This window comes from Protopterus annectens, chromosome 4.part0 (assembly GCF_019279795.1).
Source record: "Protopterus annectens isolate FY-2018-M chromosome 4.part0, PAN1.0, whole genome shotgun sequence".
NCBI lineage: Eukaryota > Metazoa > Chordata > Ceratodontiformes > Protopteridae > Protopterus > Protopterus annectens.
This window is the reverse complement of record NC_056733.1, coordinates 24,346,303-24,364,130: the sequence shown is the minus strand read 5'-3', so window position 1 is coordinate 24,364,130 and position 17,828 is coordinate 24,346,303.

Sequence of the window (17,828 nt, the reverse complement as noted above, 5' to 3'; positions counted from 1 at the left end):
ATAGTTACACTTGAATCAATCGTATTTTACCCTTTTTTTCCTCTTCATGCTACACTATGGATGTTTTATAACTTTTTATAACATTTCACTATCTTATTTTACATTTGTTTTAGGTCATAGATGTGTATTTATACTATGTCCTTCTGTATTATGATGAATAAACTATCTTAGCTTTTTAAATGTATTTTAGAAGTATATCAGAAGGATTTCTGTATATATGTAAATGAACTAGAGTTTAAGTCAATTAACTATGTCATGTGCACCAATGAACTTCTTCCATTGTATATTTAAATGCTTTGTTTTTAATGGCAGTTGTTGAAGTTTTGAAAAAGCCATTTGGTGAAAGCGCTTAACTCTAGCTAGCTATTAAAGTTCTCGTTTGGATTATACTTTTGTGCGATTCTTTTTGGGTTGAAGAACCAGCTACACTTGCTTTACTTTGCAGCATACTACTTTTATGAGCTGAATAAGCTGTTTTACTTTGGAAATAGAGGTTTGCTGTTTTTGTTTTTGTTATTTTACATTGGGAACTGGATTTTTTACTGCAAAGCCATTTCGCTCCTTTTTGTGGTTAATTTATTTATGATACACTGTCGTCTGAATTAGGAGCGTTTACCTTTTACTGCAAGCAACTTGTTGCCTGGTTTTATTTTATTTAAGCTATCATCCATTGTATTATAATTCTTTCATGTAATGTCTTTAGTTTTTATGAAGTTTGCACATAATTTTAATTCAGGTGCATTTACTGTGTCCTTCTACTGATTAATGAATTCACTATCTACTGACAGCATGTTACTTTCCCAGTCTTTTCATTTTACTGTTGTGATGTAACTAAGGCCTGTAAGATCAAGGTGATTTCATGGATATACCTGTATGTCTCGATAAGAAAAGCAAGTAAGAGTAGTGTAAGTTTTGTAATTTAAGCAGAATTTTTCTGATTCATTGATATCCTAAAACTCATTATTCGTGTCCTGCAAAGAATTTTCTGTGTCACCAGGGATAGTACCACAGTTGTTTTTCATAATTATGTAATTTATTGCATCACAGTAATTTAACACATAGTTTTTACTGGCAAAGTCTAGGAAGAATGATTATTCAAGAGAAAGTCTGACTAGAAAGAATGATTATTCATGAGAGATTTTGATTTTATCAGTGTTAGGGTTGATGATCTCTTGATCTTTATATCTTGATCTTTGGTAATTACATTTGGTATAACCTAAGGTGTACAGCAGAAAGATCTCTGGATTGTCAGTATACTGTCCAACATTCTACTATTCCTAGTTGGATTTCACAGTGTTTGTTTCAAAGTAATTTAAGCAACTCAGTATGCTACTATTTTGACATATTTTTCTCACACTAACAAAATAATAGGTGAGTTAAAATCTTCTATAAGCAATATATTTATTTTGATTTTTGCATCCTGCAATTAGTCAGGAAATCCACATGCTCTCCAATGTGCAGGCATAGCTGGTTTTAGACACCAGAGAACCCTTTCTTCACTGGGGACCCACAAGCAAAGCTAGTTATCAAGTTATCTTATTTTGATATTTTGTTACATGTTTTTTCAAACCAACAAAAGCTAGTACAGCAATCCTGTGTACTTAATAAAGCAGACATTAATAATAACTTGTAGAATGAAAAATCCTAAAGATAGTCACCACTTCTTCTTCCAAAAAAAAAATAAGTTGCCTGCTTTTTTGTTGCTTATTTATACTATTAGCTGCACTTTTTTATTGTCTGTTGCCTAATTTTATACTTTATGTATTTACTGTGTACTAAACTACACTGTTGTACTGCAATTGTCTGCTTTACTGTGCCTGTTAAATTGAATTTTATTGTGGTTTTCACTGTTTTCAATGCTCTTTTTGTTAGTTTCACTGTTTAAGTATTTACTGGTATTCTTCACTGTTTTTAAGCTATCTGTTCTGCTTGCTCTGTTTTTCCTGCCATGCAGTGTTTAAATAATGGATTCACTGCTATGTTTCTGCTGTTTTAAACATTTTCTGGTGTTTTCTGCTGAAACTAGGGTAGCTAGTAGCTGTAGCATAGTCCAGACAAAGGCTTGCTGCTTCTGGAACTGTTTGTAGTGATATGCTTGTTCTGAACACTTTTTCCAGGTCATCTTGGTTTAGAAGGGGACTATCTGCACTTTTGTGAGAGAATTATGCTGATTAAAAAACAGAAAAGCAAGTTGTCTAAAATTTCGTTGATGAGCTCAGTCTCAATAATTTCCAAAAATCATGAAACTCTGGTAGTGTCCCAAAGCAACAAGCCTTTATTCGTCTCAGACAAGCGATTCTTAGTAACAAACAATCAGAAAGACTTTACAATGTTGAACATAACACTTTTTATACACTTAGAAGTAGGTGTAGAAAATATATGTATTGTTTAATTTTAAACCAGCCTATTCTAGGCAAACAACATAAACAGGGCTGTAAAAGTGATTTTAAGAACAGCAAATACTCACCCACACACACACACTACTACTTAGATCAAACTAAATCCTATTTAAAGAATACACTACCTATCTAATTCCAACCCACATTCCAAAATCAGGTATTAAGAAGAGCATAACATATGTGTAAATAGGCTGACTTTTAACTAAAATTGCTTTTGGCTAACTAATGCAATAAAGCCTTCATCAGGTCTGTGACAAGAACAAAAATCATATACATAAGTAGATAAGTAAAATCAGCTATCCAGAAAGATAAAATAAAAGATACACAAAGCTATCTAACCATAAACATTATCTAATTAGAACACTGTAAATATATATTTATGTAATACTATCTAATAAGCATCTATCCATATGTATTAATGTGCATAAAAACTAAGTTATATACAGCCCAGAAAAAATGTTAATGCATTCCATTTCAGAGAAAGAGAGTTGAGAGAAAGAGGCAAAAAAAAAAAAAACTGTCACAACAGTGTTCATGTTTACAGCCCCCCCAAAATGTTTATACAGTGAAAACCAGAAGAAAAAACACACAAAAATATTGAACACAGTGGATGAAGTAAACTAGTAATGTGTAAAAGTGTGCAGGGTGTGCATGAATGTGCCTGAGCATGCACCAGTATGCTTAATGGGGGAATTATACCAAAACTTTATCGTAATAATGGCATGAAAAATATGTGTTTTGAATCGGCCATGTAAATCTCTGGTGTGATGCAAGAGTGTACTAAATCTAATTAAATCATAATTTAGGTTAAAGTAGTATATATATATATATATATATATATATATATATATATATTCTTATACACATTCTGCACATCATGTTTTATTATTTTTTTATTATATTTAGTACCTTTGGTACTTAAAAATATTTCCTCACAAATTCCATAAAAAAATTCAACACACTCTTAACAGAGCAATAATAGTTAAGTCCTGGTTTTCTGAATGCATTTAATTTCAACTGTCAGCATAATTCTTTTTTCTCCAAAACACCACTAAGGTCCCCTTCAAGCTCATCCATCTCCACACTGTCCAGAATGATACATTTAAAACCAGAATGTCTGGTCTAATGTTCTAATAAGTGTTTGCATAAGGTGTTCCTGTGGCATTTACGTCTGATGTCAGAAAGATGACCTGAAATCCTCCTTTTCAGTTTATTCATAGTCTTACCCGCATAAAATGCAGGGCAGTCATTACACTTGGCACTATATACATTTTTTTTCAGTATTACAGTTACCACCTTCTGAAAAGTTCACCATCTTTTTTTAAGCTAGGGGCACTCAAATGAGTCATCAAGTACTCACAGAAAGTGTAGTAAGGTGGCCCACAGATTTTAGTCCTCATGTCATCCTGGTGTTCCTTAATTTTCTTTTCCAAATAGCTACGTATGCTTCTGCTCTTTTTATATACAAAAGTAGGGTGATCACCTAAAACCCTTACAAGCTGCTGAATATCAGTAAGGATGGCCCAGTTGTTCTTCATAATGGCTTTAACTGTATTGAAATCACAGATATAACTTAGAATGAAACTGTCCTTATGGTTATCTTCTTTTTGGTTGGGGGGGGGGGGCTCATTGCATAATTCTACCAAAAGTAATATTCCACATAGGGTTATTGTTAGTTTTAGAATCTCTAATGTGATTCAGGGTCTTATTTTCTCCTCAACGCTCATGTTGGTGAAGTTGGAACTATACAGATTCCTTTGCTTGTTCATTTTTTATTTTATTTTTTTCATATATAGCTATATATATATATATATATATATATATATATATCTATGGGTCTACTTTAGTTGACCGAAACGCCAGTTCACCGACACGCAAAACACCAAGACCAAACAACCGAAAACACACAATACCGACAACTCTCAAAACCGAACACCATTACACCGACACACAAAATGTAAACTACACATTACACACAATAACATATCCACTAACCTTAACCCAAACCCTAACCCTAAGGTCCAACACTACCGCACACTTACCCTACCCGCACCCTAGCCCTAACTCACTTAACCCACCCCTAAACCTAAAGTCCATCACTATCGCACACTTACCCTACCTGCACCCTAACTCACTTAACCCACCCTAAAACATAAAGCCCATCACTATCACACACTCACCCTACCCGCACCCTAACCCTAACTCACTTAACCCACCCCTAAACTACACTCCGTCACTATCACACACTTACCTTACCCGAACCCTAAGTCCGACACTACCGTACACTCACCTTTCCCGCACCCTAACCCTAAATCCCTCACTATCGCACACTTACCTGTCCGCTCCCTAACCCTAAATCCCTCACTATCGCACACTTACCGAGTCACGCTCACACGTTCCCATGTCGGTCTTTCGGCTGTCGGGATTTCACCTTGTCGATCACCTTCGTTTTCGGTGCTTTGGGTTCGGTCTTCTGCGTGTCGGCGAAGTGGCGTCTCAGTCAACTCAAGTAGACCCATATATATATATATATATATATATATATATATCTATATCTATATATATATATATATATATATATATATATATATATATATATATATATATATATATATATATATATATATATATATATATATATATATATATATATATGGTTCACTACTAAATCTCGAATTACAGAATCTCAAGACTCTAAAGCCCGAAGACCAGAATCTCAAGATTCCGTAATATCGAAATAATAAAAAAAAAAATTTTTAAAGCATATGCGGGGGGCAAGCCCCCCTGCACCTCCCACACCCCCTGCAACTTAAATATACCAACTCTGAGATCGCACCACAGTGGAGTGAATGGCAAAATAGTGCTGTGCAGAGTGGAAATGTTTTTTTTTTTGCTTTTTTTTTTTTTTTTTATTTCGATATTACGTACTCTCGAGATTCTGGACTTTGGGCTTCAGAGTCTCGAGATTCCATAATTCGAAATTTAGTAGTGAACCCATATATACATAAACATACATATATATACATTTATTTATTTATTTTTATTTTAGAATTGTACTGATTGCAACCTGTCTGGTAAAGGAAGATTGGTCTAGGGCTTGGAATAAGCATCCTGATTCGTCCTTTTGAATCTTTTTAAATTTTTTTTCAAGTTTTTAACTTCTGGTATTTAGGCCCTGCATTTGAGTAGGTTTCTGCTTGCACATCATGCAGTACCAAGCACTGTAGCTCAGTTGTGCACCAAAGCCGGACAATTAAATTAAAAAAATGTTCCCTAAAACCCAGGCAGAAACATCCATCCACTGAGCTTCTCCGTGATTGATTCTGAATAGCCACCCCTAGTGACAGCAGTCTTCAGCCTATCATTATGGATAGTTGGACTACCCTTATTTGTCCTACCAACCTTGTTGCATTGGGCCTCTTGGGGCAGTGTAGCAATTGCTTCATGTACACAGACAACCCTTTCCTAATAACACAGAGTACAACAGATGTATTTACACCAAGAATCTAGAATCCATCCTCTCTCTCACTCAAAACAGTAACACGGAGAAGGTTGTCAACTCACCCATCAATATATATGATCCTCGTGCCACTACTCATACACATAGTATGCATCAAACACATAACTCCAAATATGCAGAGGTTGTCTCAAAAAACTTACTGAAACACCAGAGACCTACAACTAACACAGTCCCCACAGCACCCATGACACATAGCAACCCCAGTGTCTCATTCACCAAGCCAGTAAGGTGTAAACCAAATTTTCTTGTCATTGGAGTCTCAGTATTGAGACACACAGATGTTTCATTCACCAGATTGAACAAGGAGAAAGTCACAGTCAGCTGCCTGTCTGGTGCCAAGATTCGTCAGATCACACATGCACTCAGGTCCCTCAGCAAAAACTACCATTATGACTTTATTGTGGTTCATGCTGGTGTTAATTACCTGAGACATACCTTACTGGACTATATGAAGAGAGACATAGTTGAGCTCTCTGAATATGTGTCCCAGGCAGGTATGTCCCTAACCTTGAGCAGCACACTACCATCACCAAAGTATAAACAAAAAGTGATTGATTTTAATAATTGGCTCAGTTTTTGGTGTCATTTAAAGGAGATCCAGTTCCTGCCAGCCTGGGCAGTCATGGTCAACAAACCTCGCCACTTTGCCAGAGGCAGTTTGCACCTGACACCTCTAGGCTTTCGGCTGCTGGCAAAGGCTCTTGCCTCAACCATAGTGCTTTTTTAGGCAAGGTCTCAAAAACAACATTACCTACATGAAATGAACTAATCAGAGCAAAATAAGTATCATGCTAGGAGCTTAAACCAAAAACTGCATTCCCTGTAAGCACTTCTATCAGTAGAAGATGTAGATGTCTATGCAGTCACAGAAACCTGGTTCAAGGTCTGAGAGAGTACCCTGGCCTTGCAAAGTATCAATGCCTTCCACACCTTTAGACCACAAAATTATTAATGTGTGAAAACCAAAGCAGGTGGTGTTTCAATCTATATTAGAAGTAAATTCACCTCCCATCTAGTTAGACTGGACAACTCCATGGAGTTACTCCAGGTCCAGGTTATGGCGGGTAAGACCCCCATTCAAGTCATAGCCAGTTATAGATCCCCCTCCAGGAGTCACAACACAAATGAAGCCTACTTTACCAAACTGAAGATAATCCAAATTTTACAGAACACACTGGTTATGGGGGATTTCATTTATCTCACCATCAACTGGGAAACCTACGCTAGCCCAAACTCACTAGAGCAAAAGTTCCTTGACTCTGTTAATTTAAATGTCCTGGAACAAATTGTCAATACCCCACCAAGGGGAACAAACATGCTGGATCTGGTTCTCACCAACATGTCAAACAGATGCACTGCTGCAGCTGTCAGACCCTCATTAGTTAAAACTGACCACAAGTCAGTCACCTTCAATCTGGCACGGAGACCAAAACTCACAAAGGGTGAAATCAGACTAAAAAGCTTCACCAAAGGAAACTGTACTCTCTTAGATGAAGGTATAAATGCATTCCAATCCCCCTCCCCAAGGCTGGAAGTGGTAACTACGCCAAAGCTTTCACTAAAGCCCTGTACAATCACTTACATAAGTGTATAAACTCAGCCATCCCAGAAAGAATCAAAGCCAGGACCCTAAGTAAAAGTAAGCTGCCATGATGGACATCCAGCATCAACAAACTTTACAATAAAAGCAAAATGTTTCTGTTCAGGAAAACAAAGGCAAGACCCCCAAAATGGAAAAGCACCCTCCTCAGCCTCAACAGCCAAATAAGACAACATGTCAAATCCTCCAAGGGCTCCTTTGAGAGAAGCTTAGCAAGTACTACCAAGCATAACTGTAAGACCTTTTACAGCTATGTACATAACCTAAAGGGTAGGACCCAACCATATGCAGAACTAGTGGCCAACGGTATAACACACACTCTGACCCCAAAGAGATAGAAAATCTGCTACCGGATAAGTTTGGTGAAAATTTCACTCCCTTTCCCCCTCCTAACTTACAACAAACCTTCCCCCAAACTCCTCCATTATCCCCTCCTAACTTACAACAACCTTCCCCCAAACCCCCCACCCCACCCTGCATATCTGAACAGCAGTTCTGAAAGCCTTGTCCAAGGGAAAAAAATCACAGCTTCTATGTGAGTAGTCTCCATCCCAGGCTGTCTTCTAAACAGGCTGAAACATGAACTAGCATCACCTCTAGCAACAGACCTGGGGAATTACAGACCCAGAAGCCTAACAAAACCCATCTATAAGGCAATGGAACATATCATTATGGACCTCATAAATAAAGACATAAGTGACCTCCAAACCCTGTATTCCACCCAGTTCGACTTCATGAAGGGCAGATCCTGCCTGTTAAATCTGGTTGATTTCTTTGAAAATGTGACCAAAGCCATTGATGAGGGCAAATCCGTTCACACAGCATTACCTCAACCTGGCAAAGGCTTTCGACACAATCCCACATTCAGACATTACTGATAAACTTAGCAAACTGAATGATGTAAACCCCTTCATTGTAAAATGGGTTGCCAACTGATTCACAAACCAGACACATGCTATTAAAGTGGGTGACTCCACATCAACCAGCAGACCTGTTACCAGTGGGGTGCCACAGGGGTCAGTGCTGGGCCATCTACTGTTTGGTATATACTTCTCAGAAGTGTAGCTCAAAACTAACGGGTTGTAGCTGACCAAGTTTGCAGATGACTGCAAAGTAGGTGCGATCATTGAATCCCTAAATGATGTCAGTATACTCCAGAAGGGTCTCACACAGACCAAGGACAAGTGTATTTGTCACTTTCTCAAACTGAATGCAAAGAAATGGCATCATAATTCCCTTCAGCACAACAATGTCTCTTCACACTATCAAATCAGTAAAATTATCCTAAGTACCCATGAAGTGGTAAGGGGACCTGTGAGCACAAGTTCACTGTGTCCTTAAATTCGACCACCATGTGTCTACTGTAGTAAGGAAAGCTTTCTACATAGCACACTTGATTAGTAAAGGTATCACCTTGAGAGCAAAATATGTTATAACCTCACTAAACGTGGCACTTATCCAGCCCATAATTGAGTATAACACCCCGTTTGGCATGTACTGTACTAAACACCTGCAGCAATTAGGGAGACCTCAGACGTTTCTAACAAAGAAGATCAAGGGGCTCCACCATGTGCCTTACACAGACCAACTGAAGTTCCTGTCACTATACTCTGTATCTTATAAACTTTTTATGGGAGACTTATGCCTGACTTACAGAGCAATCCAAGACCCAAACCTGATGAACTTGCTGTATATCCGTAAATCAAATGGGACTAGGGATACCCATTCCAGGGACCTTAGTATGGCCTGCAACTTAAATAGGACATGCTGGAGAGACAGATTTATCTCCCAGTGAATGCCATGTCTTTGGAACAGGCTACTAATTCATGTGAAACAGAGCACTTCTGTGACACTGTTCAGGAGTGAATGGGGCACTGTAAATTCTTACCAATGATAGAGCCCACGACCATCCTGGACATGGGCAGTCATCACTAAATGCAATCTTGGGTATTGACTAGCACTTCTGTGGTATTACATTGGCATGAAACGGCTATGCTTAAAATGACCTCTGGGTTGATAGCCTAGTAATCTCTTATGATCTTGTGAAAGATACCTCTCATTGTAGTGACAGCATTTTGTTAAGTAACAGGCTTCATAATTTTGCTAAATGTTTTACCACTGACATAGGGCTCTTCACTTAGTTGTCCTGCTGGTGGGCATTCTCTCCAATGAAAGTAACATGTACCTCTCAACCACCTAGCACAAAAAATCTAGACAAAGCCTTGATAATGAGGAGACAGAGGCCTCAAAGTAGGGGCAGATTTTAAATATTGCTCTAATAAACTTATAAAGTTACTAGAATAACAGAAATTGTGTTAGTGTGCATTTCTGAAGGATATGAAGTCTGAAACTCAAATATATGGCATTATTTAGTGATTTGCCAGAAAAAAACAACATTTTTTTTGAGAAACAGATCAAAAATGTAAGGCAAAAATCTGGACAGTCTGTGGAAATCTGGAAATATCTGGAACATTGAGAGCTAGCACTACCCAAGGCCCTGCAAAAGCTACTACTATTTGGGGGTAAATAAGGAGGGAAAAAAAACGATCATTCATTCACCAATTACATGCTTCATCCTAAACAGGGTTTGATATGACCCTGTTAGGAAAAGGTCAGTAATTAGTGAATGGATGTAAATAAGGTAAGTGCTAGAGATTGGCAGCCTAGAGTGACTGATCACAATACTTACCTGGGATTCTAAAAAGGGTAGATGCTCCTGATTTTCAGGGATGATTTTCTCTGTCAGAATATCTTATATTGTAACCTATAACTTCTTTGCTCAAAAGTTTTAGACAATACCAAAAATAATGGAGGAATAAGGGGTAAAATTAGAAATGCTTTTTTAAATATTACTTTAATTCACTTAAAAAGTTACTAGAATAACACATTTTGTATCAACTTGCATTTTCTGAACAATAAGTACGAAACATGAAACTCTAATTTCTGGCATTATTGCATATCTGTAATCCTGAATGATTCACCAGAAAATCAAAAGTTTTATGAGTGACAGGGAAAAAAATCAGAGAAAACAATAGGAACATTTTGTGAAATCAGGGTCAGTGAAAGGTACACATTAATCCTCAATGAGGTGAGTAAGAGCCCCTGCTGTTGTTTGATGACTGCGTAACAATTTTCCCTGTTCTGGTGTGGCAATAGTGGCAATACTAGTGACACACGATGTATTGTTAGTTGCTGAAATCAGTGTAAAACTAGTTTTGCTATGGCTTATTTTTGTATGTGTAGGAGGAAGGGGGGGGGTCACAGTATAAGAGTAACGCTCTTCTCTCACAAGCATCATCAGCATTGATATTATGCCCATGTGTGACAGTGTTGTTGCAGTGTATTTACGAGTAACAAGTTGGTCAGAATTTCTTTCACATACCATCACAATCATATACCTTGCACATGAAGGGCGATTATCTTTGCTAGTTTAGCAGACACAGGATATCCACTAAAGTAACTGCTCATTGCCACAGTGACTTACTGAGTAGCATTGCCATTTCACAATGCTTTCCTCTGGTTGAGTTGTTGGCTGTAGCTTTTTCTGTGTAGAGTCTGCATGCTCTCCATGTGTGTGTGTGTGTGTGTGTGTGTGTGCGCGCGCTCTTGCATGCTTATGTGTGTGCGCATATAGAATATCACAGATTTTTATCTGGGCTCATATATGACTGTTCTGGATAGCAATAAAATGCAGTTAATAAGTAATGAACTTTCAAATATAAGGCATGAAATACATCACAGATCATTCATATTCTTAGATCTTCTAATGTTGTGATGGCTCCCATACACCAGATTGTATAAACGGATTATGACACTGGCTTAGTGGTGGCCTCTGCCCTCAGCTGCACCCATTCTAAAACCACACTTGCTTAGAGGTGCATTCAAAAGGTTGATATAGTATGTATGGGGTGCTGAGGATGGTGTGGTTATTATTTGTTTAATTTACATCACAATCAATCCGCAGAGGATGGTGTGGTTATTATTTGTTTAATTTACATCACAATCAATCCTCAGAGGTGTGCACAGGAATTCATTATAGCTTTTGCCGGGGCTGGGGACAATGTGGTCATTTTTTTCATTTACTTTTCTCGCAGACCTGAGAGGTGTGCAAATAAGATCAATATAGCTTGTGTAGGGGCATGTGCTGTCTAGGAACAGCAAGTTGAAATATATTACTATGATCATTATTTTTTCACTTTTTCTCCCAATCACATATCGGGGACATATGTGGGAGTAGGAGTTGAAAGACACACTATGCATACGTACGGCAGCAGACTCTTGAAATATATAACTGTGTCCAATTGTGCCTTTTTTGGGGGGAGGCAGTATTCCCAGATAGGTTTTAAGTTTCCTCTCAAACATTTGTATTGTTAGTTTATTGTGAGTTACTATTTTGTCAACTTTACCATTAAACCTTTGTCACAATTTATGTCTTCATTGAAAGAAAATTTAAATAGGACTGAATTAATTTTTTACTCATAATTTTGTTCAGACTTCTACTGCATCAAAAGGTTGGGAAAATGCCCTAAAATGCACCTCACAGCAGCTATAACCCTATGGCTTCTGGGGGCTTGGCAAGCTCCAGTCCCCCAGTTTAATTCAGTTATTTCCTACACAGTTATCACTGTGCTGTCTTTGCCAGTTAATGTGTTTTGAAAGGATGCAAGGAAAAGTGATATTGAACAATAACACTGAATTTCTTTCCTTAATCATAATTTTTGTTCAGGCCATCATTGCATGGAAAGATTGTTTAAAAAAAACTCTAAAAAGAACTTCAGAGCATCTAGAAAGCCAGTGTTTCTGGAAAAAGCTGAAGAACACAGTAAAATGTGAGAAAAGTAAGAACAAAACATAGTCTGTATGGTGCAGGGATCCCAGGAAGAAGGAAAACAGAAGGAAACACTGAATGCGCGGGGTTAATAGTAAATGCGGGGGGGGGGGGTTGCCATAAAGGCTTTCATCTAGGGCACCATTTCACTATAGACCGATCCTGTTCATTATGGTTGTAACATCAATGTAGCTAAATGGCAGTTATTTTGAATGTCCCTACATGAAATGGGCCAACATGGAGTGGTACACATGGGTATGTCCTAATGTAAGTCCATTGTAGCTATAGTTCACTTTAGGTGTACTACTCCTAACATTTTGTAGCATAAACTGAAAGGTTGCTTAGCAGGGGTGGCAGAGAGAGGATGATATGTAGAGTGAAAGTGTCCAAGAGGCCCCTGACTTGACTGACAAAATGCTAACACTGTCCCTGTGTGCAGGGACATGTGTCAGCTAATTACAGATATACACAACTTGTCATGGGCCTGTGAGAGAGATAATGGTTGAGAAACTTCACCAACCAAGAGAATGAAGCATCACTGCAGGTTCTATGCACACATGGATGAAGGAGGAACAATCAAGACTTTCTGGGACCATGAGTGGCAGAATGTGGTACAGGACATCAGTAGTGTAGATAGGCATAATAAGACACTATTACAGATGTGCTGCAGAACATCAGTACTGTGGATAGGCATAATAAGACACTAGTACAGATGTGCTGCAGAACATCAGTACTGTGGATAGGCATAATAGGACACTTGTACAGATGTGGTGAGGAGTCATCAGTATGATTCTTTATGTCAGGGTTGAGGCACAGGACATCTCCAGGAAGAAGTTCACCACAGAAGTGGCTCACAGATGTGAAAGAGTTCTGCAATCCCTGCCAGGGCAGATGAGTGAGACCCTCACACTTGGCACTAGCTTGGATGTGACTGCTAACCTTCTGACAATTGCCTGAGCTTCTGCATGGGTGCACCCAGCTAGTAAAAACAGGTGCATTAATGTGCTGTATATTGGCTTGCATATCGACAAAGCTGCTTATACAGACAATGTGCCAACTGCAAGCAGACTCGAACCAAAAACTTCAGCAAAAGATTGGGGGTTGGAATGCAAAGCTAAAGGCTCATGGCATCAAAGTGAGTACAGACAAGACAGTTGTTCTGACAGAAAATGGGGGAATCAGAAGAACCTGAAAATTGAGCTAAAAGGGAAAATGATGGAACAGCTTGTCAGCTTCAAGTATCTTAGAGGGGTGTTTGAGGGGAAAGGAATTGTGAATGAGGAAGCTAAAGCTAGAATCCGAGTGGCCGCTAGAACAAAGTTAAGTTGGAATGAGGAGGGCAAAGCTTGAGTCAGAGGTGTTACACCCAACTGCCACAAAGTGACCAGGGTAATAGGTGAAAAAGAATGCCAACGAAGCTGACAAGGAAGGTGTATAAAACAATGGTGTGACCAGTGCTTCTGTATGGCACAGAAACCTGGTCAGTGAGGGCAGAGCAGTTGAAGAATGTTCAGATGAAGGAGATCAAGCTTCTGAGATGGGTGTTAGGATGCACATCAATGGACAGTTAAAGAAATGAAGATATCAGAACAGAAGCCAAAGTAGCCCTAGTTGCAGAGAATGTCATGGAGAACAGATGATGTTATTTCAGTCACATGTGCAGCAAAGCAGAAGATTAATTGTTGAAGAAGAAGATTTGGGAGAGACAGAAAGAAGCCAAGAGGGGAAGAGGACTTCCAGCCAAACATAATATGCACTGCATAAAAAATATCTGCAATGGCCAGCCATGACTGTCAATAAAGTTTGGAGATAGTACTGAATTGAGAGAAGTGAATTGAGAGTAGTGGTGACATTTGAAGAGACACCCTGGTCCCATCTGAAAAAATGGGAATAAAGAGGATTGATGATGATGATGATGACACTGGCATGCACCTGAGAAGGAATTATTGTGCAGAATAACACTGCATATCTGTTCTGAAGGTATGTTGGGGCTTTTGCGTCACCCTCCACCACAACTTATGTATGTGCCCACAAGCTTTCCTCAGAACTGTCATGTACCACTTAGTGTGCTACAGGCTGGGGGTGTGAAGCATGTATTCTGTCACTGCCATAGATATGTTATCTTTATATTTTTACATTTTCCACTATAACAGAATTGCACATACCTTATGTCAGCAGATCTCATGTGGCCAACAATGATGGAAACTTGAATGTGGCACAGTCAGATGACACTGTGTCACTGTACAGGAGCACTAACATTAGAGGGCTGACCCACAATTCCCACAAAGGAAGTGACAGTGGAGGAACAGAAAGGACATCTGGCATCTCCAGTGCTTGCCAATGGACACCCTGTGTGAGCCAAACTAAGGCTACACAGCACTTACCATCATAGATGGCATCCATTAGTTGTGCTGCCTCCTATGTGCATGCACATAGTATGGGGAAAAGGAGATGAGCAGGTCAATGATCCACACAAAGACAGCTGCTACAAATACCATGACAGAGATGTTGAGTGTGGTATATAGCCTATGTGATGACATGCAAGAATTGTTTGGACTGTGGGATGACTTACATAGTATTCTGGGATATAGAGTTTTTGAGCAAACACAACTTCTCAAGTCATTGGTAGCTGGAATGGCATTCAATGAGCAGGTAACAGCAGTCTCTGTTGTGCCTCTGAAGGTCATACCAGCCATGGCTGTGCAAGGATCCTGATGCATTTGGGATGGATCCAAGCTGAGCTTACACAGATGACGCACACTATTCAGGAGATCACGTCACTGTCACCGCTAGTCACAGCAGTCACCAAACCTGGGCAAGGATGTTTTCACAGTTCTGGCTGCAAACGCTCTGCAGGCTTCAGCACTGGGATATCTTACCAGACCATCCCCACCAGAAACTATCCCATGTTGACTGATGAAATGCTGCAAGTATCCATAGCTGTTGTCTGGGTCATGGATATTGTCCTGCCATCGGCAAATCAGGGTTCCCATAAATGTTCAGAAGTGCTATGCCAGCCATGCTACAGAATGCAACTAGCCCTGAAACTGCAGGAACTGCAGGACCACATGGCATACATGGTCAATGTTCACAAAATGGTAGCTCCACCCTGCCATTTAAAGATGTGATCCCTGACACCCATTAATCTGCTACCAGACTGGCTAACACATCCACTTTCTATGACCTTTACACATATGGTAGAATTCCTATTACATGTTATTCTGTCCCATTCTACCTGTCAAAATGATGATAACTGTGCTCTGCCTTGGTCTGTGGAAACCCTATTCTCCTGCACATACTACAGGATTACATCAAGAAATTGGTGCAGAATCTTTGAGGCTGATATATGGGGAATTCATAGTGTGTCCTCTGAGAGATGCTGAAAGGTCCAAGAAACAAAGATGGTTAATCTTACACAAACCTGTGTTTCCACAAGGATGGGCAGTCCATGCAGCCTCAATTCCATGTGTGGGTGACTCATGTCTGCTAACTCCTGCACATTGTCCTTGTCCACACAGTAGCAGTTAAAAAAGTCCTAGATTTGAAGGTGATGGAATATAAACTGCACAGTACTGGGTGATAATGTGCTGTGTCAGAGGCACTGGCCCAAGAGTGTCCACTACGACTTGTTGCTCAGCTATAGCTGCTTTTAGCATAAGCAAGGCTCCTGTACACAGACAAATCCTGGTGTTCAGAATGGATAAGCAACATGGCTCACAGCACTAGTTCTGCATCTGTATAACTCTCACTTTCACATAGGCAATCATCGGCATGACTTTATGGAAACAATTTGCATAACATAAATACCATGCTATTTCCCCATTAGAGCAATAGTGTTGTGTCTCTGAATTGTCCTTCCCTGTGTGTCACTACTGATTGACCTGTTTGTTTTTAACAATATGTGGTACATGTTTCCATGTACCCCCTTAGTCCTACTCCAATCATTTATAAAAAGTGAGTTAGTAGTATCACGCATGATTTCTGTAAGATTTCTGGGATGAATCCATTCACTTCCTACTGCCTTGTATATCTTTGAGGTTTTAGGGATGTTTCTTTTGTTTATGAACGGGGGACTGATATCATTGTCATTTCCCAGATTAGGTAAATCTTCCCTTTATTCCTTTTGGCTTCTTTCTTCTTACAATTAATTTTACAGTTCAACTGTTTTAGCTTTGGAATCCCTTTATTTTAACTATTTTCTTCTCATGTGTATACAAAAAGTTTTATCTCCCTTGCTGACTGATGTTGCTACTGTTTCATCAGTTTAGATCATCACTTTTTTTTGAGACCCTTTCTTATATCTTCCAGTTTTAATAGGTATTATTTTGTTATCACTCCTCTGGGTTTCCTTGTATTTCCCAGATAATATACATTTTCCTAAGCTTTACTATGAAATCATTAGAGCTGCAGTGTTTTCTTCTTCTGTTTTGATATCTTCCTAAATGGTTTAGATAACCATTTATTCATTCCCTCTGTTGTAGAAGTTTCAGTATTATGTCATTGTTATTTCACAACTCTATATAGCATTTTTAGAGGTTTTCTGAGCTGGTACACGTTTGCCAGTCTGATATCCTGGAATGCAGCACACTATCTTTTGCTGACTAATTCACATTGTTAGCATAATGGTGAGAAATCCTGTTTAATGAACACATATTCCCAAATGGCTACACATTTCCACAACTGATAGCTGTTGTATTAGTCCTTTTAACCCTTGTCAAAGGCCTACTACTTTTAGAATGTTCAGTGTTATGTTTGGTAAGGCTGCAGTCAGGGCCCTTCATTTAGCTTCTAACGTATTGAAGTCTCCCTTCAACAGCAGCTTCTTCTCCTCTACTATTCTAAGTGTACCTGAGAGCTTAAGTAGGCCCGTGTCATGCTCAGCTATATTTAATTTACTTTGTGCAAAAATACATAATGGAATTTAACTTAAAAAGGTTTGTCAACTGCTTCGCTTACTATTTAGTACCTGTTTCAACTAATCAGCTGTTTCATTTACTAGTTCATTTTGAAAGAAGTCTAACATATTTACCATAATTTTATTATACTTTAAGTGACTTTTTCCAGTGTCTAGTTAGCTAATTAAGCCTCATGTTTTAGAATTTCTTGAAGAATTGAGAAGGCCTATTGTTGAAAATTAATCAATGTGTGGGGTAGGGATGGAGCTATCCTTGAAGATCTGATCTGACATTGAGGACCCTCCTTTATTGGTATTGATTGGGTTCATCTTCTGTACCATTCATAGTTTGGCAACATTTTCAAGGATTCCACTTTCATGGACATCTGTGAACCTCTGTAAATGCATGCTGTGACATGCCCTAGCTACTTGAGAGTGAGTATCTCTTGGGCTCCCATCTGCAGAGCTATGATACAATCTTAATACCATTGGTAAAATCCTTTATTCATTTACCAGAAGAACAGTACAAAAAGTGCTCATGTGACCAAAACAAATAACAGATAGGACCTGCAGTTGAATCACAGGCA